The following is a 21,652-nucleotide window of genomic DNA, read 5'->3' on the forward strand; positions in this document are numbered from 1 at the left end:
AAAAAATGTGCCTCGCGACCTGATTGGAGCACTGTGCCACTACGCTCTCTCAGCCACTACTGTAAAACACCCTCCCTCCTCCCACCCTCCCTCGCTCCGGGGGAAAAAAGTCGGCGATTGAGCCAGAAACACAGTCTGAATGAAATTGAACGTTCCCAATTCTATGTATTACATTCTAAAAACTTAACGGCAACATTTTGGAAGGCTAAGCCACACAACTAGCTCGTTGTAATCTAACATCATGCTTCAAAAGATGGAGAACTGGCTGGTTACGACGATGAGGATGCAAAACATGTAATTTGCATGTTTCTTCTACTTCTACAGAGGCACCATTGAAAGCCTGCTGACTGGCTGCTTCACCGCCTGGTACGGGAACTGTACCACCATGGACCGCAGGGCGCTACGGAGGGTGAGGCGCGCGGCCCAGCACGTAACAGGAGGTGAACTGCCAGAACTGCACGAACTGTACAACCAGCGGTGCCTCAGGAGGTCCCTGAAGATCATCAAAGACACAAACCATCCCCACAACAGCCTGTTCTCCCTGCTACCCTCAGGGAGGAGATACAGGGTTCCAAAAACACGCACAAATCGCTTGAGGAACAGTTTCTTCCCGCAGGCCACGAGACTCCTTAATATGCACAAAATAGTGCAGTAGTCGTACCGTACCGTACCGTACTGCAGCTGCTACTATTACGGATGCCTAACGTTTAATTGTAAATTTAAGTGTATGTTTAATAAGGTGCCTAACGTTTAATTGTAAATTTAAGTGTATGTTTAATAAGGTACATGCTATTTGCACATGTATGTATAAAACGTCGAATTTGGAATGTCTGAACACGTCTAACGTATGCACATGACATGTGCACCTATGTGCAATGAATATGCCACTGTCGTATAAGCCACCGACTTGTCTTATTGCTTATTGATGCCTATTTCTTATTGCCTTATTGATATATTGCTTTATTGTCAGCACTGCTGAAATTTGTCTTGCGACCCAGCAGCCATTGTATGCAAAAACAAGGGACATGTATACACATTACACACATTAACATGACACAGTGAAAACACAAGATATTGACATACATAGAAACATACAATCGAGAGCACCGTCCACCGCTCAGCCTATCTCTGGCTTAGCTCCTGGTTGAGCCTCAGAGTCGATTGATGGACAAATGACTTTTTTAGTCTAACCTTCTTATGTGTTGGGACACTGTATCTCCTTCCTGAGGGCAATAACCTGTATTCACTGTGTAAAACATGACTAGTGTTTGAGGTGATGTTCTTTGCCAGCCTCAGCATTATTGCTGTCTTATTGCTTATTGATGCCTATTTCTTATTGCCTATTACTCATTGCTTGTTGCCTATTTGTACTATGTCGTAAACGGAGTCCACAGCACAAGAATTTCACACGTGGTACTTGTACCATGGAGTGACAATAAAAAAATCTTGAATCTTGAATCTTGAATCTTGAATCTTGTTTCGTTCCACCCATGTTTCGTCCGCGCTGCCAAATTCAATGGAATGAAACGAATCTTGTAGCCTATGTTGGACGTAGTGAAGTGTTTTTGATTGATTTGTTCATCGGACTCAAAACGGTCTCTGCTGATAAGACACGGAGATCTCTGTTACAGGCAGGCGCTACGCCTCCTCCTGACCAGTTTTAAACATTAAAACACCTGCGGCTTAGTCCAGAGCGGCTTGTAACAATCATTCAATTTAGCTGCTGCGCCTTCTGGCATACTCTTCGCGCACGCGCTGGAGGCGGGGCTCCGAGGAGGGCGCGCGCACTCGGCGCAGGCCAAAACAAAACATACTCAGTGCGCAGCTCCAGGCGCCAGGCAGTCTGAATGAAATTGAATGTAACGTTCCCAATTCTATGTATTAAATTCTAAAAAACGACCCTCAACATTTGGGAAGGCTCAGGCACACAACTAGTTCGTTATAATCGAACATCATGCTTTGAAGGCGACTGTACGATGGTGAGGACTCAATCACAGCAGATGTCCGCTGATAGCCTACCACGGAGATCTACAGGCACAGGCAGCAAAACCCGACGCGCTGATAGAAAAATCTCCATGGACGCGCCGCGCTGCGCTCAGGCCTCGCCCCCCGACACGCCCCGTGCGATGACGTCATAATCGGCGCGCGCCCTATGCGCTTGGCTGGGCGCAAAGAGTATGCCAGAAGCTTTATAGTACGGAAAGTACGGCTGACGAAAGCAAAGCGTGTGCTTTGCAACACAATGATATAAACGTTAGAGCACAATATTAAAGTTAAACGATGGACATTGAAGACATGAAAATGGGCTGCCTCATGTTTCTCACGTGCAGCATGATCGGCTATGCAATCGGCGACAATAAAGAAATATCTGCAACAGCAGATCACATATTTGAGGTCAAAATCGGCCGATACAGAAATGAAAAACATTGGAAACAACTATCCAACTTTTCCCGACGTGAATATGAAGGTGGACACCTGCTCCTTTCCCCACTTAACTAGCTAGCATACATTTATTTACAGGTGAACTGCTGCTAAGGTGGTAGCCGCAGACGTACCTGTGTGTGTGTGTGTGTGTGTGTGTGTGTGTGTGTGTGTGTGTGTCCTAAGCCCTTACGGGAAACTCTGGAAACACACACACACAAACACACACACACACAGTCCCCGTCATAGTTCCTGCCAGGAGGAGACAGTGAGGGTTTGAACTTTGACCCGCTGACGTCTGGTTGCCATGGGAACCAGCTGTGTGACCCTGGTGAGGCTTGACGAGCTTCTTGGGAACATGCAGAGCAGAGCAGACACAGAGTGGCTGACATGACTGACTGCCATGACTCTGCCCAGCCCAGGTTTTCAACGCTATTTATTGGGTAATAAAAGAGTCAGAGGAAATTGGATAAAGAAGGAATGTGCCTTTCTAACAGTACATTAGATTCACTTTGATGTCCATGAGATCAGGGATGGAACCATAACCGGTTGAATGATAACCGTGATAATCTGACCTGCGCTCATTTGCTGCATGTCCTCTCTATCTCTCCCTGCTTTCCTGTCGCTGTCCAGCACACACTATCCTATGAAATACAGGCTAAATTAAAAAAATAAACAACTACCGTAATATATATATATATATATATATATTAGAGATGGGAATAGATTAATTTTTTTAATCTAGATTAATCTAGATTAATCCTGGTCATTAATCTAGATTAATCTAGATTAAAATTGGTCATTTGAAGTCTGTCAAAGCCATTCAAAATATGTGTGTGCAACATAAATAATGACGAAGTAAGTCCTTGTGAACAGGTTTCTGTTTATTCAATTCAACTTGAATAGCCAGTAGGCATTTAAAGGTAAGAAACCAGCAGGTTACACACATGGTTTGTCTTCATCTGGACAAAGTTCTATCCTGAACTACCTGGAATGAACACCAGAGGGTATAAGAACAACAACCCACATTTCTGGGATCAATAATATTAAACTGGCATTAAACTGTCAGTAGCTGTGTTTCCATTACAGTTTTTCGCAAAATAATTGCGATATTTCTACAACTTCGACAATGTACAATTGCGACTTGTAGGCGTTTCCATTGAAGTTGAGTTTGGTCTGATGCGCGCACACCTGAACGCAATTCCCCATTACCAGCAGCTGCCACAGTGATTACGCACGGGTATCTGCCCATATCCCGTCCCCTGCATGCTCAAATCTAACCAATGGTCAATGCAAATCACAACATCAAGTTACAACGCATATAAACGAGCCTGATTATCAATTCAAAAGAAAATGAGTCGCAAAATGTTGCTGGCTGCGGTGAATGCGAGCGCGACAGACAGAGGAAAAAAGGTAGCCTATACAACTGGTCCGATTTAGACATTTCAGAATGTTGTGTAGGCTATTATAACATTGCACCTGAAACGTGTGTAATGTATTACTCACAGTCACTGTATTCACTTTACTGAATACTGAATACTGAAGTGACTTCAGTCAGGAGCACCGCACCGGTGTGTGCTTTTCAAGGAGAAGACGGGTCACATGATGTGCAAATGCGGAAAATCTGTTTCCATTACACTTTTGCGATAAACTGCTATATCGACACGTCTGAAAAACCACCTCATGAGAGCGGCAGACATAAATGTCCGCGCTTACATACCTGTTCCATTCTAAAGTGATAATCATCATGGCCTGCTCAATATAAGTGGACCCTGCTACCAGACAACTTTGAGAATAGATTAACGGCGATAATTTTTTTATCGCGCGTTAAGAGTCTCGCGTTAACGCAGCCGTTAACGATCCCATCTATTATATATATATATATATATATATATACAGTGTTGGGCAGTAGCTTGCTACAAGTAGCGAAGCTACATAGCTTAACTACCGGTACATTTCTCAGTAGCTTGGTGGTAGCTTCACTACTTTTGAACCAACTAGCTTGTTCAGTAGCTAAGCTATTTATAGACCCAAGTAGCTTGTAGCTTCCCGCAAAAGCTACAAGCTACTCGCCAGAGAAGATCCATGAGCAAAGCACGCAGTGGAGATTTCTGCTGCGGGTTGGTTTATACAGGAGGAGACATTGCATATGTCAAGTGTGCCTGTGTAGCTAATAAAGCACTTCCAGTTCCATTATGACGGACAACAAGTCATCCTTGCTTTTTAGCATCCTTGCCTCTCTTGCAGCAAGACCCGGCAATACTCTGCATCTGATTGGGTTGGGTTTAGGCAATGAATACTGACGATTGGTTAAGGGTAGGGCAAAATATGTCATGTGCTGGCGAAGTCACATCAGCAACGAACTTTGAAAGATGGCAGAGCCAGAGGGAGCCACTGGCAGTGATGAAGAAGATGTTCAGGTTTTATTGTCTGTTTTTGAATATTGTGCCAGTGAGAGTTTCAGTGTGTTTTATAATATAATAAACAATCAAAATTAGATTTTTCTTTGCCTGCCTATTTGTTTGGTGGAAAGTTGTTCTTTGACATGAAGTTGATTCAATGTAGAAAAAAAGTAGCTTTGATGTAGCAAGCTGCTATTGCCATGTTGCTCGTAGCTTAGCTTGCTACATTTCTCTGGGGATAGCTTCATTGTAGTTTAGCTATATTTAATCGAGAGTAACTGATAGCTTAGCTTACTACATTTTCCAAGTAGCTTGCCCATCACATATATATAAAAGGGGGGATGTGGGCCATGGGGGGGGCTTCGTTTAGAATAGGTAGGTTTCAGAAAACGCTTCAAAAGTCATAAAAGTCATGTTTGTGAAGATTATCCTGCTGAACACAAATTACCACTCCCATAAACTTGTTTACGCACAGATATTTAAGCAAAATCCCCATTCTAAAACCCTGTTGACTTTTCCCCTGAAGAGACAACATATGCGGGACTTCCGCCTTCCGCATACTAAAATATGTCATCCCTGCGGGACTTCTTTGGCGCAGAATCAGATAACGTGCGACTATTCACGAGTTTCCTGATGAGACCGTGGGCGCTTCCATGACAGCCTCCCTCCCTGTTTCCAGCTGCTGTTGCCTGTTTCCGCCCAGGACTGTTCATAGCGAAAGAGACTGAAAACAATCATAATAATTGTTGTGACTTTGTACCTACTGTATGTCTTGTAATGATGTCCCCCTGCATAATAATTTCACACGCATAATTGTACAAAACGGAGTGACAATATCTTGAATCTTGAAAGAGAGAGTCCGCTAAAGCTACGTCCAATGACCAAATAATAAGAGTTCCGGTTTGGACGTTTAGCCTTCAAAACAAAAGCGCCGCTATTGCAATCACATACTATTTTTAGTAATTTCGGCTAAAATAAGCCCATACAGTACGAGTGAATTGACATTCACCTCGTTTTTGTAAAATATCGCCGCTATGCAAACCACACGTTTCTATTTTTAGTCATTTCAGATAAAATAAGCCAAATGTCCCCACTCTTTGACAGCAGCGCGCGCACGCTAGTGACAAAATCTAAACAGGAAGTCGACAACCGGCAACCGCTGAGAATCATGGGAAACGTAATTCCAGGAATAAGGTGAATACAGCAGGTCCTAATAGAACGTTAGAACGTTTGAAATAGAACACCAACCGTTCCACAGGTAGAAAAACTGACAGGCGGCGCCTTTTAAGTGCTATCCAATTACAAGAAAGCATAGAACTCAAGACAATATTTGTTTTTAATCATGCAAAATGACAACATGTCAGTTTTACTAGACTTCCATCTGGCAATGGGCCATAGTGCTGCAAGTTCCACAGCTTGTTTTGCTCAAAGGACTTCCTGGAAGAAGATGCGTGCACAGCTACTTGTTTCAACGGCTCTTGTGCAGATCATGAGCAGTCACTCTCACTTCCCCCTTCACTGTACAACGTTAAGACAAGGAGGGCTCAAGTGCGCTCAGCAGCCAGCACTTTACATGTGACCCATACGAAGATTTTCAGAAGATGAGTTGGGCAATATTAACGATGGAGAGAGGACATCAGCATGTAGGCTAGGGCTGCTCGATTATGGCAAAAATCATAATGACGATTATTTTGATTGATATTGAGATCACGATTATTTAAGACGATTATTGACCTCATTGACATTGAGAACATCATGCATTTATTGAACATTGACACTGGCTTTTCTTTTTAACATTGGATGTCTTTGGATTTTAGATATAATTGAAAATAAATAAATAAATAAATAAATAAATAAATAAATAAATAAATAAATAAATAAATAATAAAAGTGCAAAGATTTAGAAATAAAATAAAAACTAAAATAAATATACAGTACGGTATATGTAGGCCTACTATGTTGCAGTGAACTGCCACAACCAACTGCAACTATTAATCTACATTCAATATGTTGGTAAACATCTGAACTAGTAGTCCTTAAACCTCAAATCTAACCAAATGAGAACGCTATTGAGTAACGTTCGTTTACATTAGGCTACATTAAATTACTCATTTGGCAGATGGTTTTATCCAAAGCGACTTACGTTTAGGTTCATAATAGGCTATTGTTAATGTGTATCTGTGAGATCGTTAGCTGTTGAATGCATATTCATGCTCATATCAATGCGGTCGCATTGTAAAGAGTGTCCTGAATCGATGACTGTGTTGTGGCAGGAGTAACTAGATGGGGCTTTGTCTTTTTCTTCATTTAGCGTTATTTCTTGGTCATAGACCACTTTGTGAGTGGATTTCAAGTTATTAAACAGAGGGAGAGGTCGTGTTGCAGGGTGATGCCACGACCGCGCATATCTTGACAGGTGGGTCAAAACTCGCATCGCAATTCCATGCTGTATATTCGCATCGCTCTAGATGTGTAAGTTACACATCAGTTACACATCAAGAGCGATGCCAATATAGGCTACAGCACGGAATTGCGATGCGAGTTTTGACCCACCTGTCAATCACAGGCACAGACTTGGAACAAACAGTGCAAGATATGCGCAGTGTAAGGACCTTTAAACTCGGCGAAACCATAGTGTTTCCACCCCACATACGTTGTTTCACCTCTCTTCTCGACCAGCGGCTCTCTTTCTGTGATCGGGGAGTGGGGGAGGAGAAACGTGCGACGTGCCGTGGCTCTTCACACGACAGTCATTCACAACTCGAGCTGGTGTGCTTCTTTGGGCTTTGGGGGAGGGGCCGAGCAAAGGAAGGGGTGTGCGTGATTTAAAACACAAGACAGAACGAGAGAGACAAGAGCCGCAAAATCGTTTGATGTCAATTATCTTGTTTTCATAATCGTGGACAGCCCAAATCGTAATCTAGATTAAAATTCGATTAATCGAGCAGCCCTAATGTAGGCTATAACTTGCTAACTGCTACGTGTAGCATTTTAACATCAATAAATTAGCACCACCTTTTGCTTTCCAAGTTAATACACAACTTTATTCCATGCAGTTGTGCGATTCTATTCTATTCTACCTGCATGTTCATCTTGTGTGAGTGCATAATGTTTTTATCAAGGGCTTATGTCCATTCTTCTCCTTCTCCTTCAAGCTTGAAACTTGATCTTTGCATCAGGAAGCAATGGGTTTTAGAAGAATGTGGTTTACATTGTGATCAACACAAAATACTACATGTGGCACCTTCAACTTTCCTGTATAAGGAATCAAAAGTATTTCAAAAATGTGTTTGGTTTGAGTTTGTGTTTGTTTTATAAGTATTTTCAGCCAAATTAGCCTGCCTGTGTTGAATAACAGGGACTCGGTTGGCAAGTCGGCACTGCCATTTGAGCAGGTTATGTCTGTGCCTTGCTCAAGAGCACTTTGTTGGTGCAGTAGATGCTGATGGAAGGATCGGCGACGTCTTGTTCACTCATCATGTATTTGAACCAGCAACCCTCCAGGTACAAACTCTCCTCTCTATTCACCAGCAGCCTGCTTCCAGTGAGTCACTAGTTTTGACCAGAGACAGAGCTTATCCCTGCAGCAGCCTGCTTCCAGTGAGTCACTAGTTTTGACCAGAGAGACCATCTCTGCTTTGAGGTAAAACAGCCGACGTTTTGAACAGGAAGTCGTAACACAAACGGGTCAAGTGGGTGGGGCTCCATAAGGTGAATAGCATGAGGCTGCAGTGCCACAAGGCCAGGCAGGCAACAGGTTATACAAGTTGAAACGATGACAGCTGCAGTAAAAAACGCTGGCTCATGTGAACAGTAACGTGGCAACTTCTGTAAACAAACTCTCCACTTGTTCATGGGTGACCAAGTTCAGTGTGCAGTGGTTGTCAGTGTGCACTAATGAGCAGTTAGGAGACACACACACACACACACACACAGGGGGGAATAGTCGGGCGTCCATACAGGCAGATTGGCCGTGTCTGCGGGTGGGAAGGCGGATTGGGGGGTATGTGTCCTGATCGCTGCACTAGCGCCTCCTCTGGTCGGTCAGGGCGCCTGGTCGGGGGTCGGGCGGAAGGCAACTGGTGGGAATAGCGCGATCCTCCCACGTGCTACGTCCTGCCGGTGAAGCTCCCCACTGTCGGGTGAAAAGAAGCGGCTGGCAACTACGCATGTGTCGGAGGAAGCATGGTGCTAGTCTACGGCTCTCCCCAGATCAGCAGCAGGGGGTGGAGCAGCGACCAGGGCAACAGGGGGAAATTGACCAGGCGAGTACAATTGGGGAGAAAGATGGGGGGAAATCAGAAAATAATAAAAAAGTAATAATAATAATAACAAGGCCAGGTGGAAACCTGGCATACGGCCGGTGCATGCGATCGTCACCCCTATACTATACCCATACACATTTTAACAATCAACAGAACACATATAAGCCGTCATCTGATTTTCCACCTTTTTTCCCTGTTTCTGTTTAGGGATGCAGGATAAAGATTTTTTTTTTAAATAAATGCTGCAGCTGCACACTTACTGTTTAAACTTGAATTATAATTGTAGTTTTTCTTTGTTCTTTGATGTGAATTTATGGCTTTTTGGCACCTGTAAACTTTTAAGGTAGAGATAATTGTATTATCATTATATGGTCCAAATATTTCAAAAAAGCACTTGAAACACTTGAAATATTCTTGCTTGGGTGGTATCATTCTACTTGAAATGATGGTAAAATGTATTATTTTTAGTAAAATAACATGTCACGTGTGCAATGCAATATTTGTAATGGAATCATTATGGGACACGGCTAAGACCCAAACTTAGCCATAGTTCCATGATTCCATTTGCATTGAACACGTGCTACACTATGCTAGCTAACGCTGTGCCAGGTATTAGCCGTGTCCCATAAAGATTCCATTACAAAACATGTTAACGTTAGCCAAACGTTTTTTGGTTACACAATGCATTGCCAGCTAATGTGACAGGATAAGGTCCGTTTGATATGTTGTTAAACGTGTTATTTTACACCGTTTTAAAGAATGAACCCACCTTGAATTCTTTGAACAGGTCTGCCATAAAAAGTTGAATGTAGGCTAGCTAAGTAAGCAGCAGAAGCACTATTGTTTTTGTTTTAAATACTTGAGGGCTACATGCCACTGGTGTTGCACTGTCTGCACTCACTGCTATACACAGTTGAATGTAAGAAGTAAGCAGAAGCACATTGTTTTGTTTTAAAGTTGAAGGCTACATGCCATTTGTTCATTGGAAATGGTTGCATACTTTAATAAAGGAGATCTCACCGCTGTTTACATGCTTTTCCGATCGGCTAACACACTAGTTATAGCCTACTTAGCTCAGCTGTTAGCTACTTATCTTAGCTCTCTGCCTCGCAGTAAGATGTTCATGTTCCTTATGCATAACATTCATGTATATTTGCTGGAAGGGGAGACGTCTCCCGCTACTGTCGATGTCCAGAGACACTGGGAAGTGTGTGTTTGTTTATTTGTTGCGTCGCGTGTAACGTTAACATGGACCCTCTGCGGCCGTGAGCGACTCTGTCAAGCTGAACGATCAGATCAGGGCAGACAGAAAGTCCGAAACCGGACATTCGTCAAATAAAACAAATTTCAAAGTAAAAGCCCATCTTGATGAAAGGGTGCCAGGAGTCGTGTATGAAGCCGTGTGTGAAGCGATTGGGACACACATGGTCCTATAGGCCAGTGCAAGCACCGGCCTAATAATAATAATATTAATAATACATACATAATAAAAAAATACAGGGTTGTAAATAAAGACAAGCCTGTGTTTCTTTGTTCCTGAAAAGCCGACAGCGGAAATACAGTCAATGGTTTTCAGTCGTCAGCAGCAATATCCGTTCAGATAAAAATGTCCTGGCCTTCCCCCTCCTGGAAAGAGTCTTATCTCTCTGTTTAGACGAGTGCAAAAGACCAAACTCAGGGTGATGACATCACAGTGACATCACCAGCTCATTAACATGTGGCAGCGCTCTGTTGTAGGAAAGCCAAGTCATCTTTTAGTCATATATTTGTTCATGTACTGAACGGACCTGGAGGTCATTCTATCATGTTTTGTCTTGGATGTTGTTTTGATCGTATCAGGAAAGAGGATGCACTTAAGTGATGTCATGGTGACTGGGCGGGCGTGAGTGACTGCTCCTTCCTTTGCCATTTACATCTTGTTCAGTCTGCTTTTAATGCAGTTGAAGTATGCTCATGTCTTCTCAGGAACCCAGGCAGATCCGTCTTGGTGAGGCTTGTGACATCAGGAGTATCCAGGACAGTCGTGGTTATTGGCAGAAGAAATAATGTAGACTTTGTGGTGTTTTAGGAGACTGAAAAGGCGTATGGGGAAATGTTCTGTTGTTGTTGTATTAGGCTTCGGTGGAGGAGGTCTTTTTCTGTTTACATGTACCGTAGATGAGGAAAGAGAGATGCATCAAAATGACAATACCAGCAGCAACCACCAGGGTGTGACGTCATGAAAGACAGTAGCCCTGTTCCAAACCAGTCCCTGTTACAGAAAGGATGATGGAGGAGTTTCACCAGGCAAGATGTAGCGCACGGCAGGATCATGCTATTCCCCCCAGTTCTCCTCCCCCCCCGGAACAAGCGCCCGCCCACCCGACCAGAGGAGGCACTCGTGCAGCGACCAGGACTCATATCCCACCGGCTTCCCACGGCCAATTGTGTCTATAGGAACGCCGGAGGTACCGCTGTCGGGAATTGAACCCGCGTCTCCGCTGTAGTAGGCAAGTTATTTTACCGCTACACTACCCAGACGCCCCAACATGTGAATTCTTAAAGTGGGTAGTACAACAAGTACAGCAAATATGCAGGAAGGAAGTGGTCTTGGTGCCAGGAGATATGTCACAACACAATTCATTTTGACATGGAAAATGGCTCTCTTCAAGTGCAGAACATACAATAAGTAGTAAACGACATATCACTCTACATACAGTATATACTGTAAGTCTGTATACTCTAAGTCCAGCAGTTCACTGGAATAAGAAAATATGGATTACATCATGATGACACAAGCACAAAGCGGTCAGACGCAGCTCGTCTCTAGTGACTGCAAAACCTTTTTTCTCTACTGAAAACTCCGGCCAATAGGAGTTTGACATTACGATGACATCAGCAGGAACCGCGCAGCTCTGGTACAGAAGTCACATAAGAGGAACTTAACCAGGCTACTCATACAAATGCTACTCTATAATGCTAGTACTACCGTAAATTCCGGACTATAAGCCGCGGCTTTTTTCCCGTTTTTTGGCCTTTTTGGCCCCTGCGGCTTATATAACGGTGCGGCTTATCTATGGATTTTTTCAGCAAACGGCCACTCGGGAACCTCCAAAATCTATGGATGTTGGTATGAGGCAGAACGAGAGCAAGACAGACATTACGAGAGCGAGACCCTGATTGGATGATGTTGCAAAAAATGTGCCTCGCGACCTGATTGGAGCACTGTGCCACTACTCTCTCTCAGCCACTACAGTAAAACACCCTCCCTCCTCTCACCCTACCTCGCTCCGGGGGGAAAATGGCAGCGATTGAGCCTGAAAGACAGTCTGAATGAAATTGAATGTAACATTCCCAATTCTATGTATTACATTCTAAAAAACTAACGGCAACATTTTGGAAGGCTAAGCCACACAACTAGCTCGTTGTAATCTAACATCATGCTTCAAAAGATGGAGAACTGGCTGTGTTACGACGATGGCGGCGAGAAGAAGAAGGAAAGAAGGAAATCGAGCAGCAGCACGTAACCTTGGCATCAGGGTGTTGACACAGAGAGCAGACGGCCGAGGTGCCGTTCAGATCCGACTGAAGGCTCAAGTTTGCCAGTGGATCCTGACAGCGTGGAGGAGTGTCAAAACATCCACGATCACCAACGGGTTCCGAAAGGCTGGACTGCTGCATGATGAAGAGGAGGACGCCGCCACAGCTGAGGGCCTTCAGAGGCTGTTCGATTCCGACAGTGATGAAGAGGAGTTTGTTGGTTTTGAGAGCGACAACGAAGGAGAGAGGAGAGTGGCTGACGAAGCCACCCTGAGCCTGTTCGTTTCCGACACTGAAGATGAGGACTTTGGTGGTTTTAGTACGCAGGAAGAAGACGAAGATGAGGATTAATGACTTGACTTTTCTGGTTACAGCCGTGTACTGCACCTTAGCCTAAAAGATGAAGACGAGGATTAATGACTTTTCTGGTAGGCTGATTACCGTATATTTTAAGCAGCCGTGTTACTGCAACTTTAGGCTTACGCGCTTACTGTCGTGTTACAGGCACTTTATTTTGCACTTTAAAAAAAACACATTTAATTTAGCCATTGATATTGCCTCGTCAAGCGCTGTAAGCTTTGTTTTTTGTTATGGTACTACTGTAGGCTATAATGTAGATCAGTGGTTTTCAACCTTTTTCATGCCAAGGACCCCTAAATTTACACAGCACAGTACCGGTACATGTTCTGTAGCTACTATTGCACTAAATGGTAACACTTGAATACATTATGCAAATATGCAACTTGTTTTGTTGAAATGTTAATAAATGGGAGCTTCCCCAAACAGCCATCTCTTTCCCGACAATCCCCTCTGTGCACGAACCCTTACATATGGTAATTAAACATCAAAACACCCGCGGCTTATAGTCCGGTGCGGCTTATATATGTAAAAAACAGTCAACTTTGCAGGTGCGGCTTATACACCGGTGCGCCTTATAGTCCGGAATTTACGGTACTCACTTTCAATGGTTGTTTTGACAGTATGTCACAGTGTAATAAGTTCCTGATTTGATGTCAGACCATGACAAAATAGTTTAAATCGGTTTGACACACGTGACAGTATGTTCCCCCAGTGTGTGTGACAGAGAGAGAGAGAAACAAAGAGAGCGAGAGAGACAGCAAGAAAGTGAGTGGAGTAACTGATGATTCAAAGATGTGTGACTGCAAGCAATTCATTGACGCATGCACACGCACACAAGCACACAAGCACACAAGCACACGCACACACACACACAGCCCTGCAATAGTGGAGATATATCTTATCAGTAGAGAACTACCTTGGACAACCAACGGACACGCATTGGACTCTGAAATGAATGAACTCAAGTTCCACCAATGCAGCGAGCCATCCTTTCCTTCCTACTCCATTTCTCATATTTAGCAATTAGCCTACGCCACAAACGCCTAGCCTGCAACAGGCCTTTCCACTAGCCTACGCCACAAACGCCTAGCCTGCAACAGGCCTTTCCACTAGCCTACGCCACAAACGCCTAGCCTGCAACAGGCCTTTCCACTAGCCTACGCCACATACGCCTAGCCTGCAACAGGCCTTTCCACTAGCCTACGCCACAAACGCCTAGCCTGCAACAGGCCTTTCCACTAGCCTACGCCACAAACGCCTAGCCTGCAACAGGCCTTTCCACTAGCCTACGCCACAAACGCCTAGCCTGCAACAGGCCTTTCCACTAGCCTACGCCACAAATGCCTAGCCTGCAACAGGCCTTTCCACTAGCCTACGCCACAAACGCCTAGCCTGCAACAGGCCTTTCCACTAGAAACAACAAATAGATAGACACACTGGACCCTTTTAATTTAAGACCAATTGAAAATAAATAATCAAATAAGAAACAAGGCTGCCGTAACCACCAGCCTACTTCTTTTGAAAGTTCTGAAACTATAAATGACAAGTGGTAACTGGTCATTAGTTGTTGATGGATATGAAGTAGGGATGGGCATTGTAAGGGATTTAAATACTCGAGTACTCTCCTTCTGTTATGAAAGAGTACTCGAGTACTCCCCCCCCCCCCCCCCCCCGGGGGAACGACACACACACATGAAAGATCCTGGCTATGTTAAGCAGTTACCATTAGCATTCGCCAAATGCCTGTGATGAGAGCAGGGGTGATCTGCTTTGTATGGGGCTGTTCACAGCAACTTCACACACATTACCAATTTTGCATGGAAAAAGCGCTGCCTGGTGCACTTTTTAGTTTTTACAGATTGACTGTGATAAGGTGATCCGGTGTTAGCCGTTAGCCTACCTCAGTAAAAGTAATTCCCAATACATGTCGGTAATCATTCCATACTGCTTCTTGATCACTGTTAAGTAAATCCACTTATTAAAAACACCGGTGTTCTGCCAAAAAGTGATAACTGCAAACATGATAACTGCAAACAGTAATAATGTTCGCTAACGTTAACCGCAAAAACCACCAACAACATCCGAGTGATGGTCCCCGCCCGTGGTGAAACACGGAACGTTTGGCTATGGTAAACAAAGTTACTGTCAGGGGTCCGTTAGTCAAAGTGGTCCGTCCGAGTAAAAAACATCTAACGTTACCATCTTTGCTTGCACATCTATATATAAATTGGCCATGAACGGAAAACAACTGCAATCAAATCTTGTTTATTTTACATCTGCTGAATATAGATTGCGTTAATATACATGGACGTCTGTGTTGCTGGCGATTCGCCAGACGCTGTTAACGTTAGATCGGCCATTTTTATAGGGGAGGGGGGTGGGGCGAGTACCCGGACAGCGGAAACGGTACTCGAGTACTCTCGTTACAAACGAGTACTCGAGTACCCGAGTACTCTCCCCCATCCCTAATATGAAGTCCAATTAATTTGTGATTAGCAAAACGGATACGATGCATATTTATTAGGGGTGTCACAATATATCGTCCCACGAAATTTCGCGATAGTAAAACGTCACGATATGTATCGTTGAGATGAAATCTCATATCGTGAAAAAAAAAAAAATCAAAAAAATCAAAAATAGACAAAGAAACGTCTTTGTTTGTTGAAGTTCAATGTGTGGAAAGTAGTTCAGTTGAACAAGTCTCTGAAGAGACACATGAGAAGTTATACAGGAGAGAAACCATTCAATTGAGTTTCTGGCAAAACTGTTTACTTGACAGGAAAAACTGAAGATGCATAAAAAATAGATTAAGAAAAGTCTTGTTGTTTGAGTTTGAAGAAAAGCTGAAGATGCATAATGAGAATTTATACTGCTGAGAAACCTTTTAGTTCAAAGTAAATCTAAGTGACGGTGTAACTCATTCTATTTCAAGATAAGCCTTATCTCCAATCTCATGTTTTTTCTAGTTGTTATTGTAATAACAATTTCCCACAACAGCATGTTTTGTATTTGTGCATTTCAAATAAAATACTACTTTTCCAGTCATATATTGTCATTATTCAAGTTTAAAAAAATATTGTTAAAATCGTATCGTATCGTTATCGTGAACCCAGTATCGTGATACGTATCGTATCGTGAACTGAGTGTATCGTGACACCCCTAATATTTATTGAACCCCTAACCCTGTTCTCTCTATGCTAAGAGTAGACATGCAGCTTAAAGGAAACCTGCCATTGCATGGTGAAAAGATAATACCGGCATGACTGCATTTAATGCATTTTAATACTTTTTTATGCCTTAAATCTAGGTAACTTAGTACTTTATCCAACTTTTTAACTCATTCAGTGCCAGCCACTTTTGGAGAACGGATGCTCCCAGTGCCAGAGTTTTCAGAGCGTTTTCAGTGATTTCTCGAGGCCCACAGAATATTGTGTGATATTACTATGTAAACACCGAACACGCACAAGAACGAGCTGGCTCTATTGTATCATCAGCAAAAAAAAGTTTATTGATACCATTTTCCGTTCTTTAGTTATGAGCCGGAGAAGATAGGTTGTTTTCAGCGTTTTCAGGCTTTTCAAATTATTAGCTGAGATAATCCGCCTTTTGTGAAATGCAGCATTTCAAGCACATTCACTGAGTCTGAAGATAATATTTTCTGATGTAGTGACGTAGTTGTTGTGTGATGCCCTGCGTGCACCACCCCCCTCCCCCCCTCCCCCCGTAAACTCCTCCCCACACTGCACACAGCCTCACGCAACCATTATATTTTCGGAGTGCTGCGTTTGTGTGCTGCTGTCGGCTCTCAGCGCCACAGCAGGGAAGAGCCAACCCGGATTGCTGAATGGTTTGGCGTCAGGGGCTGCTTTCCTGGCTGCTAATCGGGTGGAGAAACTATACAGACAGACAGACAGACAGACAGACAGGGACAGAGGGGCTCAGTTGTGAGCGCGGATTGACTCCTGTTCGGAGCCAATGTCAGCTCCCGCGACAGAGCAAATGGCTCTGGGAGCATGCATCGGTTTGTCTTTGATCCACGGCTTTTAGGCTGTTTCTCGGACCTGTCTCTAATCTGGACTGCACCGAGCAAGCACTGTCGCCACCTAATGAGTCCGTAAAATAGGTTATACACCTCCAATAGCTACTATAGTTGTACAGGAGCTGCGGAAGGCTTTGATCGACGTCCCACCGTCAAAAAACGCATTGGACGTCGAAGGACGTCCGTGGCATTCTACGTCACTATTTAATTGGACGTCGAAGGACGTCCATGGCATTCAATGAGTTAAGGACCTGCAGACATTCGGTCAACCTACAAAACAGCCTTTTTATGCTTGTTTTAATATGCAAATGTAGTGCAACAAAACTGTGCTACTCAATACTGAAGCTACAATGACCTTAAAGGAAATGATATGTTGTTGTTTTCTCCTATGCTGTCACTATGCTGTTATATTCCTAGGCACTGGGATCGTTTTTCTGTGACATTTTAGTCGTAGGATCATTCTAAAATGGTTTTCACAATGTTACAGCATTCACACTCACTTGTTTGCACAGGTTTGATAAGAGAACCTGTTCATCCCAAAAGTCGTTCATCCCAAAAGCCCACCGCAATATTTGAATGAAGCAAATCCACGTAGTGAACACCTGGTCGCAGCCGGCTTACCTGAGGCTGAGCTGAGGGGAGGGACGTCGTCCGTGCCGGAGAAGTCCAGCGTGGCTCCAGCAATGTCCACCATCTCATCGTCGTCATCGTCACTGGGGTGATGAAGGCCGTCGAAACTCCCCGTGCTGTATCCGGAGTTGTCCATCCTTCTGAATTCTGTTTACAAAATAAAAGGGGGGGCATTTTGTGAAGCAGCATCTGGACTTGCCTCTACACAGTAGTCTTACTGTAACGTTACCTATGATTTCAGACGTGTATTTCTGATACAAACTCGTCCAATATTTAAACATTGTCACCAAAAGGTCGTGCGGCTTCAGCAACAGCGACTGTCTGCAGGGAAAGACTAGTTGTCTTTCCTCTGTATTGATGAAAATAATGACAGCGGGTTCTTGTGAAACAGCCTCCCCCGCCTCTTGTGAAACAGCCTCCGGACCACAGCTGGCCCAGTCACCAAAACAAGCCCCCAACTCCGCGGACAGTAATGATGAAGGCAGTTACTTCGAGGGAAGTTTAGCAACTAGTTCCGCTCTTATTCTGCAGAAGTGCTATTAATATTAGGGATGCACCGATATGAAAATTTTGGCCGATGCCGATAACCGATATTAACATTGCTGTTATGGCCGATAACCGATATTTACCGATGTCGATATGATTTGTATAAAACCACATTTTTATGATCATCACATTTTGTACATACTGAAAAACACATGTTAACACTGAATTTGAAAAAGTTATGCATTTCTTTATTTGCAAAGCCTTTGAAAAAGCCCATAAATCATAGATTTACTGCATTATTTCATATCAATGTGAAGAATTTGGCTGATAATGATAACCGATATTAACATTGCAACATCTGACCGATACCGATATGACCGATATGTTAAAAAATGACCAACATCGGCCGATACCGATATGATTGCCGATATATCGTGCATCCCTAATTAATATAGTGCCTCTGTTGTAAGTAACCGGTGTCTGACAGCACCCACAGCAGATGAAAACCTACTACTACTTCAAGGTGGTAGGCAGTGGTGGAAGAAGTACTTCTTCTTCTTCGATCTTGTAAAAGTAGAAACACCACAGTATAAACATACCTCTGTTACACAAGTAAAAGTCTTGCATTCAAAATGCTAAGTAAACGTACAAAAGTTATTGGCATCAAAACGTACTTTAAGCAACTGCAGGCTCACGATGCAGAATGATTTCAGAATAATAATTGAATTATAATGATTGGTTTATTCGTGTGTAAGCATTTCATGTTTAGATGGAAGGTGGGCTGATTTTCCACATAACATTAACTGTATTAGCTTACAGTCATCTATGATGAAGGCATCACAACTGATTAGCTAGTTGAATATATTTTGCACTCTAATCTGAATCTGCAAAGTAGCTAACGTTATTAAACTACGTTTTCAAACAAAGGTAGTGGAGTAAAAAAAAAAATTCCCCGAGCATAAAATGGTAATGCCCAAGTAGTTAAAGTAAGAGTGGTCAAATGAATTACAAGTAACGTTACCTCAACACGTTACTTTAGTAACTCACGTTACAATATTCGAGTTTCCGCAATAAGTCACCCACACCAGCTGATGAAAACCTCCTACCGTAGCAACGTAACGTTAGCTGCTTCAAAGCCTATCGTTAGCTTGAATCGTTATTACCCTAGCTACCGGTATTATTCTCGTGAGAGCAAAACGACAACGTTACCCGTCAAACAAACTCACAAAATAACCGTTGTTGTTGTTGTTAGCTACGACGGCGGTATTGGCGTTAACACGAGTAATAAGACAGAGAGATAAGAAAAGAAGGCCTGACGGTACCTGTGAAGAAGCAGCGGTCGCCCAGGCGTTAGCGAAGCTCTGCTCAGAAGTCTATCTTGTGACTGTGATTAGCCTCAGCGTCGTCTTTACTGTAGGCTGCTGCTTGTTATGTCAACACAGAGCCAATGTAAACTTCGCTCCACTGAAGACTGCTCCTCGGAAATCCTGCGTCATTCTCTCCGAAAACGACGGTTTTTAAACCCCATGAGCTGCTCTAAAGCCTGCCATCATATTGTAGCATTGCGGTGTGGCTAACTAAGCTAGCAGATAGACAGAGACGGACAAGTTACACTTTTACCTCACGTGAGTGTTATTTATTCCCTGCCGCAGCTCACAGAGTAACCCGGGAGTTGGAGGTGCTCCGATAACTTGCATAGACAACAGCCAGTTTCGGTAGCCTGCATGCTACTTGTAGCGCGTCTCTCAGACGGTGCAGTAACGTGTCTCCTTTCAGACTCTACCGGAACAACAACAGAACGGTGTTACACCTAAAAGCTTCCCCCTCGTCCCACCCCGTTGACCCACCGGCATATACCCCCACCAGTCCGTCCTCCAGCGTTACACTATAAACTACTATTGTTTGGACACGTACAATGAGTAAACAGCGTAAAGTAATCCACTCCCCGCCTTGTTTTTGTCTTGTAAAGTTGCCAGCTTTCCTGTGCGGACGTCAGACTACTGTCAAGTTAGCCGAAATAACGAATGAGATTGATAATGAGAATTCCGATCAGAACTTTCAAAATAAAACCGGTATTTATGGGAATTATCTTTAACAAAAAAGAAGACGTTTATTTTAGCTTCATTTCACGTATAATCTAAACGTCCGATTAGCATTATAATATTTATCACTTTTGGTGTTCTGTGTGTACCATAGCTAATCCTTCTCCTTTTTCTAACATTGAGGTCAATGTTTTTACGCGGTGAACGTTAGTTTTATTTTGAAGGCAAACGTAACTTCCGGTCTGTATAGCTGCATTGCAGGAGCTGAACGGCAGGATGTTTCCCATGCCCATGCCAGGAAAATCAGTCGAGTCATGAGCTACGGTAATCTCTCCAGCTGGGTCAGAGGAGCAGCTCGATTTATCAGTCATCCTCTATTATAGGGATCAGTTCAATAGACCAAATCAGCGGGATGTTTACATTTACTTCCGGGTACCCCTGAGGTCCACACATTATAATGGCGGTGGACGGCACAAACTGACGTGTTGAAGACAAAAACAGACAAAGAAGACAAAAATGGTTCGTCCGTGTTGTGTTGTTGTTTAATATCATTCATAACAACACTTTCACTAACGTTAGTGGAGACCAGACTAGCTAATTTACCTGTTGGACCAGACTAGAGTAGACTTGAAGCTAAATTAAATTGACGTGGCGTCAGTAGCTCTGTCTGTACCAGGCTCTTTCTCGCCGAGAAGAGCCTGGTGACGGGAGGTTACTCTGTCTGTAATGTAAAAAAACAGCGAGTTTGACAGTCAAACAAACGTTATTAGCTAGCTAACACTACATAAAACAAACACAGAAGAAAGGCTAGATACGTCGGACAAGCATGTTTACCAACCGTTTAACCATTTAAATTGAAAGTAGTCGGCCGAAAACAACGAGGGTTTGACAGCATTTATTTGACAACACGCACATTTAAACCTGCCGCCTTCCCCAAGTGGTACCCGGAAGTAAATTTGTTTACATGGTGACGTCACGGTGATTTGGTCTATAGTCTCTCGCTTGCCAGACTCGAGTCTGGATCAAGTAGATCTACTTGATCAACGACTCTTGGCCCTACAGCATGGAAACAAAATGTATCATCAGTCTCTTATCACCTTTAATTATTAACATTGTTGAGATCACATCTAATGAAGACCTGTATGATTAAGAACCTACTAAAGCCCAGCATTTTATAAACCTAGTAGCCTATGATCGAGTTGTATTCATCATTATATTCAACCATTAACTTTTTTTGTTATGTTCATTGTAGGCTATTATTAATTATTCGCTGTTAATTTTCTTTTAATTGATTATTAATTAGACACCTTGGTGTGATTTTGCACTCAAAATAAAACTGACTGATTGATTGATTGATTGATCAGGCTAGGCCTAATGTTAAACACTCAGTGTCAGAAGTCTTTGATTTTATTTAGCCTATCAAATGCACATTATAGCCTACATATTATTATCAGTATTTTAAAGGTAGGCCTACATAAACACTATGCA

Source organism: Poromitra crassiceps, assembly GCF_964638095.1.
Source record: "Poromitra crassiceps genome assembly, contig: HAP1_SCAFFOLD_204, whole genome shotgun sequence".
Classification (NCBI taxonomy): domain Eukaryota; kingdom Metazoa; phylum Chordata; class Actinopteri; order Beryciformes; family Melamphaidae; genus Poromitra; species Poromitra crassiceps.